Consider the following 16,428-nt stretch of genomic DNA (forward strand, 5'->3'; position numbering starts at 1 on the left):
GCCCATTTTGGAGAGGACATCCCTCATATATGTATGCGATATCCTGTCAAAGGCTTTCTCCTGGTCCAGGCTGATGAGGCAGGTGTCCACCCCCCTGTCCTGCACGTAGGCGATCGTATCCCTGAGGAGTGCGAGACTCTCAGAGATCTTCCTGCCCGGTACAGCACAGGTTTGGTCCGGGTGGATCACCGATCCCAGAGCAGACCTGACCCGGTTGGCGATGACCTTTGACAGGATTTTGTAGTCTGCATTTAACAGTGAGATCGGTCTCCAATTTCTAATTTCCTCCCTCTCCCCCTTCCGCTTGTAGACGAGGGTGATGATGCCTTTCCTCATGGATTCACTCATGGTACCTGCCCGGAGCATACTGACATACACCTCCAGCAGGTCCTGGCCGATCAAGTCCCAAAGAGCGGAATAAACCTCGACCGGTAAGCCGTCGCTTCCGGGAGTTTTATTCTTTTCGAAGGACTCGAGGGCCTTGGTCAGTTCATCCAGAGATAGCGGCTGGTCCAGCCTCTCTCGTGTTCCGTCATCTAGGACCTCCGTGATAGAGGACAGGAACGACTGGGAGGCCGCGCTGTCGGTCGGCTTCGAGTCATACAGGCTGGCGTAGAAGGATTTGCTGATCCTCATGACGTCAGCCTGAGATGACGTTACCGAGCCATCTTCTTTCTTCAGGCTGCTGAGCACGGAGCTCTCTTTGTGCACCTTCTGGAAGAAGAAACGTGAGCACGTCTCGTCCTGCTCCACCGAGCGGACCCTGGACCGGAAGATTATCCTGGAGGCCTCCGAGGCAAAGAGCGAGGCTTGCTGGCCCTTCACCTCCTTGAGGTCCTCCGTGACATCCACCCCCATCGTCTGCAGCAGGAGCAGGTTCTGCATACTTTCCTGGAGCTGGGACAGTTTTCCCCGCCTCTCTCTCGCCTCCTGGACACCTTTGAGGATAAAGAACCTCTTGATGTTCCCTTTTACCGTTTCCCACCAGTCCGCTGGAGACTCAAAGAGGGGCTTCACGGTTCTCCAACCTGCGTAATCCCTCTTGAGCTCTTCGATGTTTCCCGGGGTCAACAGCTTAGTGTTCAGTTTCCACGTTCCCTTGCCCGCCCGCTGTTCGTCCTGTAGGTGACAGTCGGCCAGCAGGAGGCAGTGGTCAGAGAAGAACACCGGCTTGACGTCGGTGGATCTGACCGAGAGCGTTCGGGACACAAACAGGTAATCTATCCTTGAGCGGATAGACCCGTCTGCCCGTGACCAGGTGTATCTACGCTGCGCTCCGTCTGCAGGGGCGCTGAAGACGTCGTGTAGCTTGGCGTCTTTGACCGTTTCCATCAGGGCCCTGGACGTAGCGTCCGGTTTACTGTCCCCCCCGCCGGATCGTCCATCAGCATCAATGATGCAGTTGAAGTCTCCGGCCAGAATGACCGGCCTGGACGTAGCCAGCAGCAGTGGAAGCTGTTGCAGGACGGCCAACCGTTCACTCTTACCCACTGGGGCGTACACGTTGATTAGTCTCACGGGAGCGTTTCTGTATTTAACATCCGCGACGAGGAGGCGCCCGCCCACCACCTCCTTAACCTCGGAGATGGTGAAGTTGCCTCCCCGCAACAGGATACCCAGGCCGGAGGCGCGGCTATCGTTGCCCCCCGACCACACTGACGGCCCGTGGGCCCACAAGCTCGACCATCTCCTGTAACTGCTGAGGTGCGGTATCCCACACTCCTGCAGAAACAGGATATCGGCTTTGACGTTGGCCAGGAAGGCCAGCGTTGAAACACATCGCGTAGCCGCTTTAATGCTACGCACATTTATGCTGGCAATTTTAAACCCCATTTTAACAGTTTACGGGGTTACCAGTGTCCATTTTCTTCTGGTCTTGCTCCAGTGGGGTAGCTGCGTGCATCCCCGTGGTGACAGCAAACTGCTGGACCTTCCCGGGGCTGAGGTAGTTGTCCGGCTCCACGCTGGAGTCATTTCCCCGCTCTGGTGTCATCATGTCAGACCCAGGGTCCGCATCGCCCCGTTCTCCATCTGACAGCAGGGCTGTCACTGGGACGCTGCTCCCAGTTCCCTGGAGCTGTGGGCCGGTGGGTACCCCTTGGTTCTCACCGGGTAGGGGGAGGCCTTCACCCACCCCCTCAGAGGGATCGTCTTTCCTTTCTTGGGCGGTGTTGCCCTCCTTTCTCCCCACGGCGCTCTGCCTCTTCCTCCGGAGGCGACCCTTCTTGCGCCCGTCCTCACCCTCAGAGGAGCTGCCTGTATCCTCCTCTTGGAGGTGTCTCTTCCCCCTTCGCTTGGTGGCTTTGGGGCCCTCGAGAGGTTTCCTTTTCCTGTTTTTAACGATAATCCACTGCTCTGCCTCCTTTGATCCCTCCTCTTCCATTTCCTCCGTCTGTCCTGCAGGAGCTTGGGTCGGCTGCTGCATCTCCCCGCTGTCGGCCCCATGCTCCTCTACAACCTTCCCTTCCTTCTGGGTGCCTCCAGGCACCATTCCTTTGCTGATTCGCGGTACCTCGTTGGACTTTGTCGGTCCGCGGCTCGTGTTGCCACCTCCGGCCATCTGTGCGTAGGTGGCGGCTCCTCGTCTTGGGCAGGCCTTGTACATGTGGCCCGCCTCCCCGCACAGGTTGCAGCTCTTTTCCTCCCGACAGTCCTTTGTCAAGTGACCCTCCTGTTTGCAGTTCCTGCAGATGGTCACTTTGCAATCCACCGCCACGTGTCCCGACTTCCCGCAGGTTCGGCACACTTTGGGCTGCCCTGCATATGTCAGGTAGCCTCTGCTCCCTCCGATTGCGAAGCTCGAGGGTGGGTGGAGGATGTTCCCACTGTCATCGGCCCTCAGAGTTACCCTGACCTGCCTCTTACTGGTCCAGATCCCAAAGGGGTCGATCACATCAGTGGCTTCTCCCTCGACTTGGACGTACCTTCCCAGGAAGGTCAGGACATCAGCCGCTGGAACGTAGGGGTTGTACATATGGATTGTAACAACCCGGTTCCTCTGTGCAGGAAGCACACACAATGGGGTCGCCGACAAGATGGAAAACAGCGGCTCCCCTTCCTTCTCCTTGAAGACCTTCAGGAGCTGTTCGCACTGCTTCACGCTCCTGAAGGTCACATCGAAGTAGCCTGCCCCAGGGAAATCCTGCAGGCAGTACACGTCTGCGGCTGCAAGGCCGCAACACTCCAGCAAAACTTTCTTCACAAACACCGTCCGATCCACCGGTGTGTGCTCCTCCACCTTCTTCACAGTCACCCTGACTGTGTTCCGAATGCCCTGGCCTGGGCGGCGAGTGGCTGCTGAGGCCATAGCTCTGAGGTTGGCTGGTCCCTGAATTGGCGTTAGGCCGAAGCCAGCATGAAGATCCACCAAGAGCAGGTCAGCACAACCAAACGATCCTCCAACGGCCAATCACGATCCAGCGATGGTCTCCAGCAGCTACGACGACTCGCAACACGACCCCCGCAGTACTTCCACCGCCAGCACGCTTCTGCTGCGTCGAACCTCCAACACTCGAGCAGAATCTCTTCCTCTGGTCCTCAGGAACAACACATATTCCGAGCCAAAAGGCCGAGAAGCGATAGCACATTGATACTCTAACGGTGGGGGTCACCTTTGCCGACTATCCTTTCCGTCAGTTTGACGATATTCAAAGTTCGTTTATTCCCTTACCGCGTACCTTCCGAGATTTCCAACCAGATCGGAAGATCGCTTTGCAGCCGTCGCTGTGCTTTCCCCGTGGTTTTCCGTCCATCTGTTACGTAGCCGCGTAGATGGCGCTGACGACCAATCGGATGGCACGGGCCGGAGCCGCCATGGGAGCGCACGTCAGGTCGACTGCAGAGAGGTTTCTCCCGGCGATCGGGGACAGCGGCAGGGTGGTTCCCCCGGCGTCTACAAGGTTGACCAGAATTCCACAGGCAGCACCTTCCAAACTCATGGCCGACACAGCCTTGAAGGATGACGGCAGCAGATCCACGGGAACACCACCGTTCGCAAGTTCTTCCCCGAGGCACGCGCTGTCCTGAATTGCAAATATATCGTTGTTCCTCCGGTGTCACTGGGTCAAAATCTGGAATCCCCGCCCAAACAGCATCGCGGGGCTACCGACAGCACGTGGACTGCAGCGGTTCGAGAGAGCAGCTCACCGCCAAGGTGATCTCGGGATGGGCAAGAAGAAATGTTGGCCTTGACAGAAAGATCCTATTCATTTCCTCCCCTTGCGTTCGTGTAGCTTGCCCATCAACGCGAATCATTGTTTCCCACACGTACAGGATTCGCTCCTTGGCATTCCACATCAATCTGAAACGTCGTGAAAAGTGAATTACGTCCGTGCACCCTTTCTTTATCGTCCACTTTCAATCTCCTCTCCACTTGTATCCGACTCTCTGTGTAGAATGGGGAGGGAGCTGATCTCCCGACGTAAACACGTCACGCTGCAAGCGCACCTCATCGCCACAAGCAGCTCGATTTGACATCTCCGTTCACGTTACCGCAGATCGCTGAGAACATTTTAAGCCGATCCAGTTGACAAACTGACGACTATTTTGCTACTTGCACCGCAAATGATTACAAACCATTCCAAATCGTACGGGTGGCACAGTGGCTCATCGTTCAGTACGGCTGCCTCGTGGCCCCAGGGAGCTGAAGTGAGTTCCAGCCTCGGGCGATGGTCTGTGTGAATAATCTTTACGTACAGACGTAGCCGCTAAAGCAGGTTGCTTCCGTACAGTAGTTTGCGAAGAAACAAACAGAGCTGGGGGGTTTCACTCTATTCAGGAAACAGACCAAAGACACTTCTTTCTTGTTCAAGAAAATATTCGGATAAATTTGATGCGTCGGTGTGGGGGTGGGGGGGGGATGGGGGATGGGTGGGGAAGGGGTTGTGGGGGCTGATCTGATAGCCATTTGACATTGGCTGAGTTATGGGATCCCACAACCTGATTTGACAGTGTGAAAAATCCCACAACACCAGGTTACAGCCCAACGGGGTTATTTGGAAGTACAGCAGTCACCCCCCCCGCCCCACCTCCGTACCATCGGTGGGATACGTTCCAAGACCGACCGCAGAAGCCCGAAACGGCGGATAGGGGCAAACCCATTCATTTAAATTGCAAAGTTACCTTCCTGGCAGCCCCCTGGTTCCAGAATGTTCCCTGTAGCACGTTTGGGCCGCGGATACCGGGGCGGGGTTACCCTGTCCTGGCTTTCAGCGTGCCGCGCCTTCATCGGGTAACTGCAGAGCAGGATCACAAGACGGAAAACTGGCAACAAAAGATGATAGTTTCATGCAACTGAAAAGACAATCGATGGAACGATCGCTGCGATCGACACGGCAAACTAGCAAAGGCAAGAGATTCACATTCCATTCACCTGCTTTTGAACTTGGCTGGTAGGCTGCACCGTTCCTGGAAACACTGCAATACCAGGCTGATACACGGAGAGGACAGAGCAAGCCCTTCAGCCATCTCCCTGCTCCAAAAATCCATTTAATACAAACACTCCCACCTTCGGGAGGTATCAGCGATTAAACCGATAAGAACAGAAACTACACATATTCCGAGCCAAAAGGCCGAGAAGCGATAGCACATTGATACTCTAACGGTGGGGGTCACCTTTGCCGACTATCCTTTCCGTCAGTTTGACGATATTCAAAGTTCGTTTATTCCCTTACCGCGTACCTTCCGAGATTTCCAACCAGATCGGAAGATCGCTTTGCAGCCGTCGCTGTGCTTTCCCCGTGGTTTTCCGTCCATCTGTTACGTAGCCGCGTAGATGGCGCTGACGACCAATCGGATGGCACGGGCCGGAGCCGCCATGGGAGCGCACGTCAGGTCGACTGCAGAGAGGTTTCTCCCGGCGATCGGGGACAGCGGCAGGGTGGTTCCCCCGGCGTCTACAAGGTTGACCAGAATTCCACAGGCAGCACCTTCCAAACTCATGGCCGACACAGCCTTGAAGGATGACGGCAGCAGATCCACGGGAACACCACCGTTCGCAAGTTCTCCCCCGAGGCACGCGCTGTCCTGAATTGCAAATATATCGTTGTTCCTCCGGTGTCACTGGGTCAAAATCTGGAATCCCCGCCCAAACAGCATCGCGGGGCTACCGACAGCACGTGGACTGCAGCGGTTCGAGAGAGCAGCTCACCGCCAAGGTGATCTCGGGATGGGCAAGAAGAAATGTTGGCCTTGACAGAAAGATCCTATTCATTTCCTCCCCTTGCGTTCGTGTAGCTTGCCCATAAACGCGAATCATTGTTTCCCACACGTACAGGATTCGCTCCTTGGCATTCCACATCAATCTGAAACGTCGTGAAAAGTGAATTACGTCCGTGCACCCTTTCTTTATCGTCCACTTTCAATCTCCTCTCCACTTGTATCCGACTCTCTGTGTAGAATGGGGAGGGAGCTGATCTCCCGACGTAAACACGTCACGCTGCAAGCGCACCTCATCGCCACAAGCAGCTCGATTTGACATCTCCGTTCACGTTACCGCAGATCGCTGAGAACATTTTAAGCCGATCCAGTTGACAAACTGACGACTATTTTGCTACTTGCACCGCAAATGATTACAAACCATTCCAAATCGTACGGGTGGCACAGTGGCTCATCGTTCAGTACGGCTGCCTCGTGGCCCCAGGGAGCTGAAGTGAGTTCCAGCCTCGGGCGATGGTCTGTGTGAATAATCTTTACGTACAGACGTAGCCGCTAAAGCAGGTTGCTTCCGTACAGTAGTTTGCGAAGAAACAAACAGAGCTGGGGGGTTTCACTCTATTCAGGAAACAGACCAAAGACACTTCTTTCTTGTTCAAGAAAATATTCGGATAAATTTGATGCGTCGGTGTGGGGGTGGGGGGGGGATGGGGGATGGGTGGGGAAGGGGTTGTGGGGGCTGATCTGATAGCCATTTGACATTGGCTGAGTTATGGGATCCCACAACCTGATTTGACAGTGTGAAAAATCCCACAACACCAGGTTACAGCCCAACGGGGTTATTTGGAAGTACAGCAGTCACCCCCCCCGCCCCACCTCCGTACCATCGGTGGGATACGTTCCAAGACCGACCGCAGAAGCCCGAAACGGCGGATAGGGGCAAACCCATTCATTTAAATTGCAAAGTTACCTTCCTGGCAGCCCCCTGGTTCCAGAATGTTCCCTGTAGCACGTTTGGGCCGCGGATACCGGGGCGGGGTTACCCTGTCCTGGCTTTCAGCGTGCCGCGCCTTCATCGGGTAACTGCAGAGCAGGATCACAAGACGGAAAACTGGCAACAAAAGATGATAGTTTCATGCAACTGAAAAGACAATCGATGGAACGATCGCTGCGATCGACACGGCAAACTAGCAAAGGCAAGAGATTCACATTCCATTCACCTGCTTTTGAACTTGGCTGGTAGGCTGCACCGTTCCTGGAAACACTGCAATACCAGGCTGATACACGGAGAGGACAGAGCAAGCCCTTCAGCCATCTCCCTGCTCCAAAAATCCATTTAATACAAACACTCCCACCTTCGGGAGGTATCAGCGATTAAACCGATAAGAACAGAATTTTTTTTTTTTATTTCAAAAATATACTTTATTCATAAATGATTTGATGGTCTGTACATTGGATCATGCCATACATATGTCCATATTTACAAACACAGATTCGACTTTATTCTTGTCCTTTACAATCCTGTGCATTTTTTCAATCTTGTATATATACATATATTTGGCTGAGGCATCAGCAGAGCCCAAAAAAAAAAAAACGTCTGTATGGGCCCCCTGTTCTTCTTTCGGCAGGCCGATCTTACACGGTGGTCTTTCCCCACCGCGCCTTGGCGGCAGCTGCCCCAAGCTTCAGCGCGTCCCTCAACACGTAGTCTTGGACCTTGGAATGTGCCAGTCTGCAACACTCGGTCGGGGTCAACTCCTTCAGCTGGAAGATCAACAGGTTTCGGACCGCCCAGAGAGCGTCCTTCACCGAGTTGATGATCCTCCAGGCGCAGTTAATGTTCGTCTCGGTGTGAGTCCCGGGGAACAGGCCGTAGAGCACGGAGTCCCGCGTCACGGCGCTGCTCGGGACGAACCTCGACAAGCACCACTGCATTCCTCTCCAGACTTCCTCTGCATAGGCACATTCCAGAAGGAGGTGTGTGACAGTCTCGTCCCCCCCGCAGCCACTTCGAGGGCAGCGTGCGGTGCGGCAGAGAGTCCGGGCGTGCATAAAGGATCTCACAGGCAGAGCCCTTCTCACCACCAGCCAAGCCACGTCTTGGTGCTTGTTGGAAAGTTCTGGCGATGAGGCATTCTGCCAAATGGCTTTGACAGTCTGCTCAGGGAACCGCTCGACAGGATCCGCCCTCTCCTTTTCCCGAAGGGTCTCAAGGACGCTACGTGCTGACCACTTCCTGATGGACTTGTGGTCAAAGGTGTTTTTCCTCATAAATTTCTCCACGAAGGACAGGTGATACGGAACGGTCCAACTACTCGGAGCGTTCCGCGGCAGCGAGGCCAGGCCCATCCTTCGCAACACCGGGGACAGGTAGAACCTCAGTACGTAGTGACACTTGGTGTTTGCGTACCGGGGATCCACGCACAGCTTGATGCAGCCACACACAAAGGTGGCCATCAGGGTGAGGGTGGCATTGGGCGTGTTTTTTCCCCCATTGCACCGGTCTTTGTACATTGAGTCTCTTCGGACCCGGTCCATCTTTGATCTCCAAATGAATTGGAAGATGGCCCGGGTGACTGCGGCGGCACAGGTCCTGGGGATAGGCCAGACCTGTGCCACATATAGCAATACTGAGAGGACCTCACACCTGATGACCAGGTTTTTTCCCGCGATGGAGAGCGACCGTTGCCCCCATCTGCCTAGTTTCTGTCTCATCTTTCTGATCCGCTCCTCCCAGGTCTTGGCGCACGCCCCAGCCCCCCCGAACCAAATACCCAGCACCTTCAGGTGGTCAGTCCTGACGGTGAAGGGGATAGAGGATTGGTCGGCCCAGTTCCCGAAGAGCATGGCCTCGCTCTTGCCTCGGTTTACCTTGGCCCCCGAGGCCCGTTCGAACTGGTCGCAGATGCACACGAGTCTGTGCACGGACAGCGGATCCGAGCAGAAAACAGCGACGTCATCCATGTACAGGGAGGCCTTAACCTGCAGGCCCCCGCTGCCAGGAATAGTCACCCCTCTCAGGCTCGCATCCTTCCTGATGGATTCGGCAAATGGCTCTATGCAACACACAAACAAGGCGGGTGAGAGGGGGCATCCCTGCCTGACTCCAGATCTTACAGGGAAGCTATCTGATTCCCACCCATTGATTGAGACTGCACTGACAATGTTGGTGTAGAGCAGTCTGATCCAATTTCCGATTCCCTCCCCAAAGCCCATTTTGGAGAGGACATCCCTCATATATGTATGCGATATCCTGTCAAAGGCTTTCTCCTGGTCCAGGCTGATGAGGCAGGTGTCCACCCCCCTGTCCTGCACGTAGGCGATCGTATCCCTGAGGAGTGCGAGACTCTCAGAGATCTTCCTGCCCGGTACAGCACAGGTTTGGTCCGGGTGGATCACCGATCCCAGAGCAGACCTGACCCGGTTGGCGATGACCTTTGACAGGATTTTGTAGTCTGCATTTAACAGTGAGATCGGTCTCCAATTTCTAATTTCCTCCCTCTCCCCCTTCCGCTTGTAGACGAGGGTGATGATGCCTTTCCTCATGGATTCACTCATGGTACCTGCCCGGAGCATACTGACATACACCTCCAGCAGGTCCTGGCCGATCAAGTCCCAAAGAGCGGAATAAACCTCGACCGGTAAGCCGTCGCTTCCGGGAGTTTTATTCTTTTCGAAGGACTCGAGGGCCTTGGTCAGTTCATCCAGAGATAGCGGCTGGTCCAGCCTCTCTCGTGTTCCGTCATCTAGGACCTCCGTGATAGAGGACAGGAACGACTGGGAGGCCGCGCTGTCGGTCGGCTTCGAGTCATACAGGCTGGCGTAGAAGGATTTGCTGATCCTCATGACGTCAGCCTGAGATGACGTTACCGAGCCATCTTCTTTCTTCAGGCTGCTGAGCACGGAGCTCTCTTTGTGCACCTTCTGGAAGAAGAAACGTGAGCACGTCTCGTCCTGCTCCACCGAGCGGACCCTGGACCGGAAGATTATCCTGGAGGCCTCCGAGGCAAAGAGCGAGGCTTGCTGGCCCTTCACCTCCTTGAGGTCCTCCGTGACATCCACACCCATCGTCTGCAGCAGGAGCAGGTTCTGCATACTTTCCTGGAGCTGGGACAGTTTTCCCCGCCTCTCTCTCGCCTCCTGGACACCTTTGAGGATAAAGAACCTCTTGATGTTCCCTTTTACCGTTTCCCACCAGTCCGCTGGAGACTCAAAGAGGGGCTTCACGGTTCTCCAACCTGCGTAATCCCTCTTGAGCTCTTCGATGTTTCCCGGGGTCAACAGCTTAGTGTTCAGTTTCCACGTTCCCTTGCCCGCCCGCTGTTCGTCCTGTAGGTGACAGTCGGCCAGCAGGAGGCAGTGGTCAGAGAAGAACACCGGCTTGACGTCGGTGGATCTGACCGAGAGCGTTCGGGACACAAACAGGTAATCTATCCTTGAGCGGATAGACCCGTCTGCCCGTGACCAGGTGTATCTACGCTGCGCTCCGTCTGCAGGGGCGCTGAAGACGTCGTGTAGCTTCCGAGCCAAAAGGCCGAGAAGCGATAGCACATTGATACTCTAACGGTGGGGGTCACCTTTGCCGACTATCCTTTCCGTCAGTTTGACGATATTCAAAGTTCGTTTATTCCCTTACCGCGTACCTTCCGAGATTTCCAACCAGATCGGAAGATCGCTTTGCAGCCGTCGCTGTGCTTTCCCCGTGGTTTTCCGTCCATCTGTTACGTAGCCGCGTAGATGGCGCTGACGACCAATCGGATGGCACGGGCCGGAGCCGCCATGGGAGCGCACGTCAGGTCGACTGCAGAGAGGTTTCTCCCGGCGATCGGGGACAGCGGCAGGGTGGTTCCCCCGGCGTCTACAAGGTTGACCAGAATTCCACAGGCAGCACCTTCCAAACTCATGGCCGACACAGCCTTGAAGGATGACGGCAGCAGATCCACGGGAACACCACCGTTCGCAAGTTCTTCCCCGAGGCACGCGCTGTCCTGAATTGCAAATATATCGTTGTTCCTCCGGTGTCACTGGGTCAAAATCTGGAATCCCCGCCCAAACAGCATCGCGGGGCTACCGACAGCACGTGGACTGCAGCGGTTCGAGAGAGCAGCTCACCGCCAAGGTGATCTCGGGATGGGCAAGAAGAAATGTTGGCCTTGACAGAAAGATCCTATTCATTTCCTCCCCTTGCGTTCGTGTAGCTTGCCCATCAACGCGAATCATTGTTTCCCACACGTACAGGATTCGCTCCTTGGCATTCCACATCAATCTGAAACGTCGTGAAAAGTGAATTACGTCCGTGCACCCTTTCTTTATCGTCCACTTTCAATCTCCTCTCCACTTGTATCCGACTCTCTGTGTAGAATGGGGAGGGAGCTGATCTCCCGACGTAAACACGTCACGCTGCAAGCGCACCTCATCGCCACAAGCAGCTCGATTTGACATCTCCGTTCACGTTACCGCAGATCGCTGAGAACATTTTAAGCCGATCCAGTTGACAAACTGACGACTATTTTGCTACTTGCACCGCAAATGATTACAAACCATTCCAAATCGTACGGGTGGCACAGTGGCTCATCATTCAGTACGGCTGCCTCGTGGCCCCAGGGAGCTGAAGTGAGTTCCTGCCTCGGGCGATGGTCTGTGTGAATAATCTTTACGTACAGACGTAGCCGCTAAAGCAGGTTGCTTCCGTACAGTAGTTTGCGAAGAAACAAACAGAGCTGGGGGGTTTCACTCTATTCAGGAAACAGACCAAAGACACTTCTTTCTTGTTCAAGAAAATATTCGGATAAATTTGATGCGTCGGTGTGGGGGTGGGGGGGGGATGGGGGATGGGTGGGGAAGGGGTTGTGGGGGCTGATCTGATAGCCATTTGACATTGGCTGAGTTATGGGATCCCACAACCTGATTTGACAGTGTGAAAAATCCCACAACACCAGGTTACAGCCCAACGGGGTTATTTGGAAGTACAGCAGTCACCCCCCCCGCCCCACCTCCGTACCATCGGTGGGATACGTTCCAAGACCGACCGCAGAAGCCCGAAACGGCGGATAGGGGCAAACCCATTCATTTAAATTGCAAAGTTACCTTCCTGGCAGCCCCCTGGTTCCAGAATGTTCCCTGTAGCACGTTTGGGCCGCGGATACCGGGGCGGGGTTACCCTGTCCTGGCTTTCAGCGTGCCGCGCCTTCATCGGGTAACTGCAGAGCAGGATCACAAGACGGAAAACTGGCAACAAAAGATGATAGTTTCATGCAACTGAAAAGACAATCGATGGAACGATCGCTGCGATCGACACGGCAAACTAGCAAAGGCAAGAGATTCACATTCCATTCACCTGCTTTTGAACTTGGCTGGTAGGCTGCACCGTTCCTGGAAACACTGCAATACCAGGCTGATACACGGAGAGGACAGAGCAAGCCCTTCAGCCATCTCCCTGCTCCAAAAATCCATTTAATACAAACACTCCCACCTTCGGGAGGTATCAGCGATTAAACTGATAAGAACAGAAACTACACATATTCCGAGCCAAAAGGCCGAGAAGCGATAGCACATCGATACTCTAACGGTGGGGGTCACCTTTGCCGACTATCCTTTCCGTCAGTTTGACGATATTCAAAGTTCGTTTATTCCCTTACCGCGTACCTTCCGAGATTTCCAACCAGATCGGAAGATCGCTTTGCAGCCGTCGCTGTGCTTTCCCCGTGGTTTTCCGTCCATCTGTTACGTAGCCGCGTAGATGGCGCTGACGACCAATCGGATGGCACGGGCCGGAGCCGCCATGGGAGCGCACGTCAGGTCGACTGCAGAGAGGTTTCTCCCGGCGATCGGGGACAGCGGCAGGGTGGTTCCCCCGGCGTCTACAAGGTTGACCAGAATTCCACAGGCAGCACCTTCCAAACTCATGGCCGACACAGCCTTGAAGGATGACGGCAGCAGATCCACGGGAACACCACCGTTCGCAAGTTCTCCCCCGAGGCACGCGCTGTCCTGAATTGCAAATATATCGTTGTTCCTCCGGTGTCACTGGGTCAAAATCTGGAATCCCCGCCCAAACAGCATCGCGGGGCTACCGACAGCACGTGGACTGCAGCGGTTCGAGAGAGCAGCTCACCGCCAAGGTGATCTCGGGATGGGCAAGAAGAAATGTTGGCCTTGACAGAAAGATCCTATTCATTTCCTCCCCTTGCGTTCGTGTAGCTTGCCCATCAACGCGAATCATTGTTTCCCACACGTACAGGATTCGCTCCTTGGCATTCCACATCAATCTGAAACGTCGTGAAAAGTGAATTACGTCCGTGCACCCTTTCTTTATCGTCCACTTTCAATCTCCTCTCCACTTGTATCCGACTCTCCGTGTAGAATGGGGAGGGAGCTGATCTCCCGACGTAAACACGTCACGCTGCAAGCGCACCTCATCGCCACAAGCAGCTCGATTTGACATCTCCGTTCACGTTACCGCAGATCGCTGAGAACATTTTAAGCCGATCCAGTTGACAAACTGACGACTATTTTGCTACTTGCACCGCAAATGATTACAAACCATTCCAAATCGTACGGGTGGCACAGTGGCTCATCGTTCAGTACGGCTGCCTCGTGGCCCCAGGGAGCTGAAGTGAGTTCCAGCCTCGGGCGATGGTCTGTGTGAATAATCTTTACGTACAGACGTAGCCGCTAAAGCAGGTTGCTTCCGTACAGTAGTTTGCGAAGAAACAAACAGAGCTGGGGGGTTTCACTCTATTCAGGAAACAGACCAAAGACACTTCTTTCTTGTTCAAGAAAATATTCGGATAAATTTGATGCGTCGGTGTGGGGGGGGGGGGTGGGATGGGGGATGGGTGGGGAAGGGGTTGTGGGGGCTGATCTGATAGCCATTTGACATTGGCTGAGTTATGGGATCCCACAACCTGATTTGACAGTGTGAAAAATCCCACAACACCAGGTTACAGCCCAACGGGGTTATTTGGAAGTACAGCAGTCACCCCCCCGCCCCACCTCCGTACCATCGGTGGGATACGTTCCAAGACCGACCGCAGAAGCCCGAAACGGCGGATAGGGGCAAACCCATTCATTTAAATTGCAAAGTTACCTTCCTGGCAGCCCCCTGGTTCCAGAATGTTCCCTGTAGCACGTTTGGGCCGCGGATACCGGGGCGGGGTTACCCTGTCCTGGCTTTCAGCGTGCCGCGCCTTCATCGGGTAACTGCAGAGCAGGATCACAAGACGGAAAACTGGCAACAAAAGATGATAGTTTCATGCAACTGAAAAGACAATCGATGGAACGATCGCTGCGATCGACACGGCAAACTAGCAAAGGCAAGAGATTCACATTCCATTCACCTGCTTTTGAACTTGGCTGGTAGGCTGCACCGTTCCTGGAAACACTGCAATACCAGGCTGATACACGGAGAGGACAGAGCAAGCCCTTCAGCCATCTCCCTGCTCCAAAAATCCATTTAATACAAACACTCCCACCTTCGGGAGGTATCAGCGATTAAACTGATAAGAACAGAAACTACACATATTCCGAGCCAAAAGGCCGAGAAGCGATAGCACATCGATACTCTAACGGTGGGGGTCACCTTTGCCGACTATCCTTTCCGTCAGTTTGACGATATTCAAAGTTCGTTTATTCCCTTACCGCGTACCTTCCGAGATTTCCAACCAGATCGGAAGATCGCTTTGCAGCCGTCGCTGTGCTTTCCCCGTGGTTTTCCGTCCATCTGTTACGTAGCCGCGTAGATGGCGCTGACGACCAATCGGATGGCACGGGCCGGAGCCGCCATGGGAGCGCACGTCAGGTCGACTGCAGAGAGGTTTCTCCCGGCGATCGGGGACAGCGGCAGGGTGGTTCCCCCGGCGTCTACAAGGTTGACCAGAATTCCACAGGCAGCACCTTCCAAACTCATGGCCGACACAGCCTTGAAGGATGACGGCAGCAGATCCACGGGAACACCACCGTTCGCAAGTTCTCCCCCGAGGCACGCGCTGTCCTGAATTGCAAATATATCGTTGTTCCTCCGGTGTCACTGGGTCAAAATCTGGAATCCCCGCCCAAACAGCATCGCGGGGCTACCGACAGCACGTGGACTGCAGCGGTTCGAGAGAGCAGCTCACCGCCAAGGTGATCTCGGGATGGGCAAGAAGAAATGTTGGCCTTGACAGAAAGATCCTATTCATTTCCTCCCCTTGCGTTCGTGTAGCTTGCCCATCAACGCGAATCATTGTTTCCCACACGTACAGGATTCGCTCCTTGGCATTCCACATCAATCTGAAACGTCGTGAAAAGTGAATTACGTCCGTGCACCCTTTCTTTATCGTCCACTTTCAATCTCCTCTCCACTTGTATCCGACTCTCTGTGTAGAATGGGGAGGGAGCTGATCTCCCGACGTAAACACGTCACGCTGCAAGCGCACCTCATCGCCACAAGCAGCTCGATTTGACATCTCCGTTCACGTTACCGCAGATCGCTGAGAACATTTTAAGCCGATCCAGTTGACAAACTGACGACTATTTTGCTACTTGCACCGCAAATGATTACAAACCATTCCAAATCGTACGGGTGGCACAGTGGCTCATCGTTCAGTACGGCTGCCTCGTGGCCCCAGGGAGCTGAAGTGAGTTCCAGCCTCGGGCGATGGTCTGTGTGAATAATCTTTACGTACAGACGTAGCCGCTAAAGCAGGTTGCTTCCGTACAGTAGTTTGCGAAGAAACAAACAGAGCTGGGGGGTTTCACTCTATTCAGGAAACAGACCAAAGACACTTCTTTCTTGTTCAAGAAAATATTCGGATAAATTTGATGCGTCGGTGTGGGGGGGGGGGGTGGGATGGGGGATGGGTGGGGAAGGGGTTGTGGGGGCTGATCTGATAGCCATTTGACATTGGCTGAGTTATGGGATCCCACAACCTGATTTGACAGTGTGAAAAATCCCACAACACCAGGTTACAGCCCAACGGGGTTATTTGGAAGTACAGCAGTCACCCCCCCGCCCCACCTCCGTACCATCGGTGGGATACGTTCCAAGACCGACCGCAGAAGCCCGAAACGGCGGATAGGGGCAAACCCATTCATTTAAATTGCAAAGTTACCTTCCTGGCAGCCCCCTGGTTCCAGAATGTTCCCTGTAGCACGTTTGGGCCGCGGATACCGGGGCGGGGTTACCCTGTCCTGGCTTTCAGCGTGCCGCGCCTTCATCGGGTAACTGCAGAGCAGGATCACAAGACGGAAAACTGGCAACAAAAGATGATAGTTTCATGCAACTGAAAAGACAAT

At 54.4% G+C, this 16,428-nt stretch overlaps 3 non-coding genes and 1 pseudogene across 3 annotated transcripts; all 4 read right to left on the minus strand.

Annotated features, from left to right (window-relative positions):
* Window positions 1–5,390: 5,390 nt before the first annotated feature.
* Window positions 5,391–5,582, minus strand: LOC140472891 (U2 spliceosomal RNA). The gene has a single exon (XR_011957931.1). It is a non-coding gene; the product is annotated as a U2 spliceosomal RNA (small nuclear RNA).
* A 1,810-nt stretch (window positions 5,583–7,392) lies between these two features.
* On the minus strand, window positions 7,393–7,572 carry LOC140472845 (U2 spliceosomal RNA; annotated as a pseudogene).
* A 4,937-nt stretch (window positions 7,573–12,509) lies between these two features.
* Window positions 12,510–12,701, minus strand: LOC140472880 (U2 spliceosomal RNA). The gene has a single exon (XR_011957921.1). It is a non-coding gene; the product is annotated as a U2 spliceosomal RNA (small nuclear RNA).
* A 1,810-nt stretch (window positions 12,702–14,511) lies between these two features.
* On the minus strand, window positions 14,512–14,703 carry LOC140472883 (U2 spliceosomal RNA). Its single transcript, XR_011957923.1, has one exon. It is a non-coding gene; the product is annotated as a U2 spliceosomal RNA (small nuclear RNA).
* Window positions 14,704–16,428: the final 1,725 nt, after the last annotated feature.

The sequence above is a fragment of the Chiloscyllium punctatum genome, unplaced genomic scaffold (assembly GCF_047496795.1).
Source record: "Chiloscyllium punctatum isolate Juve2018m unplaced genomic scaffold, sChiPun1.3 scaffold_465, whole genome shotgun sequence".
Lineage (NCBI taxonomy): Eukaryota > Metazoa > Chordata > Chondrichthyes > Orectolobiformes > Hemiscylliidae > Chiloscyllium > Chiloscyllium punctatum.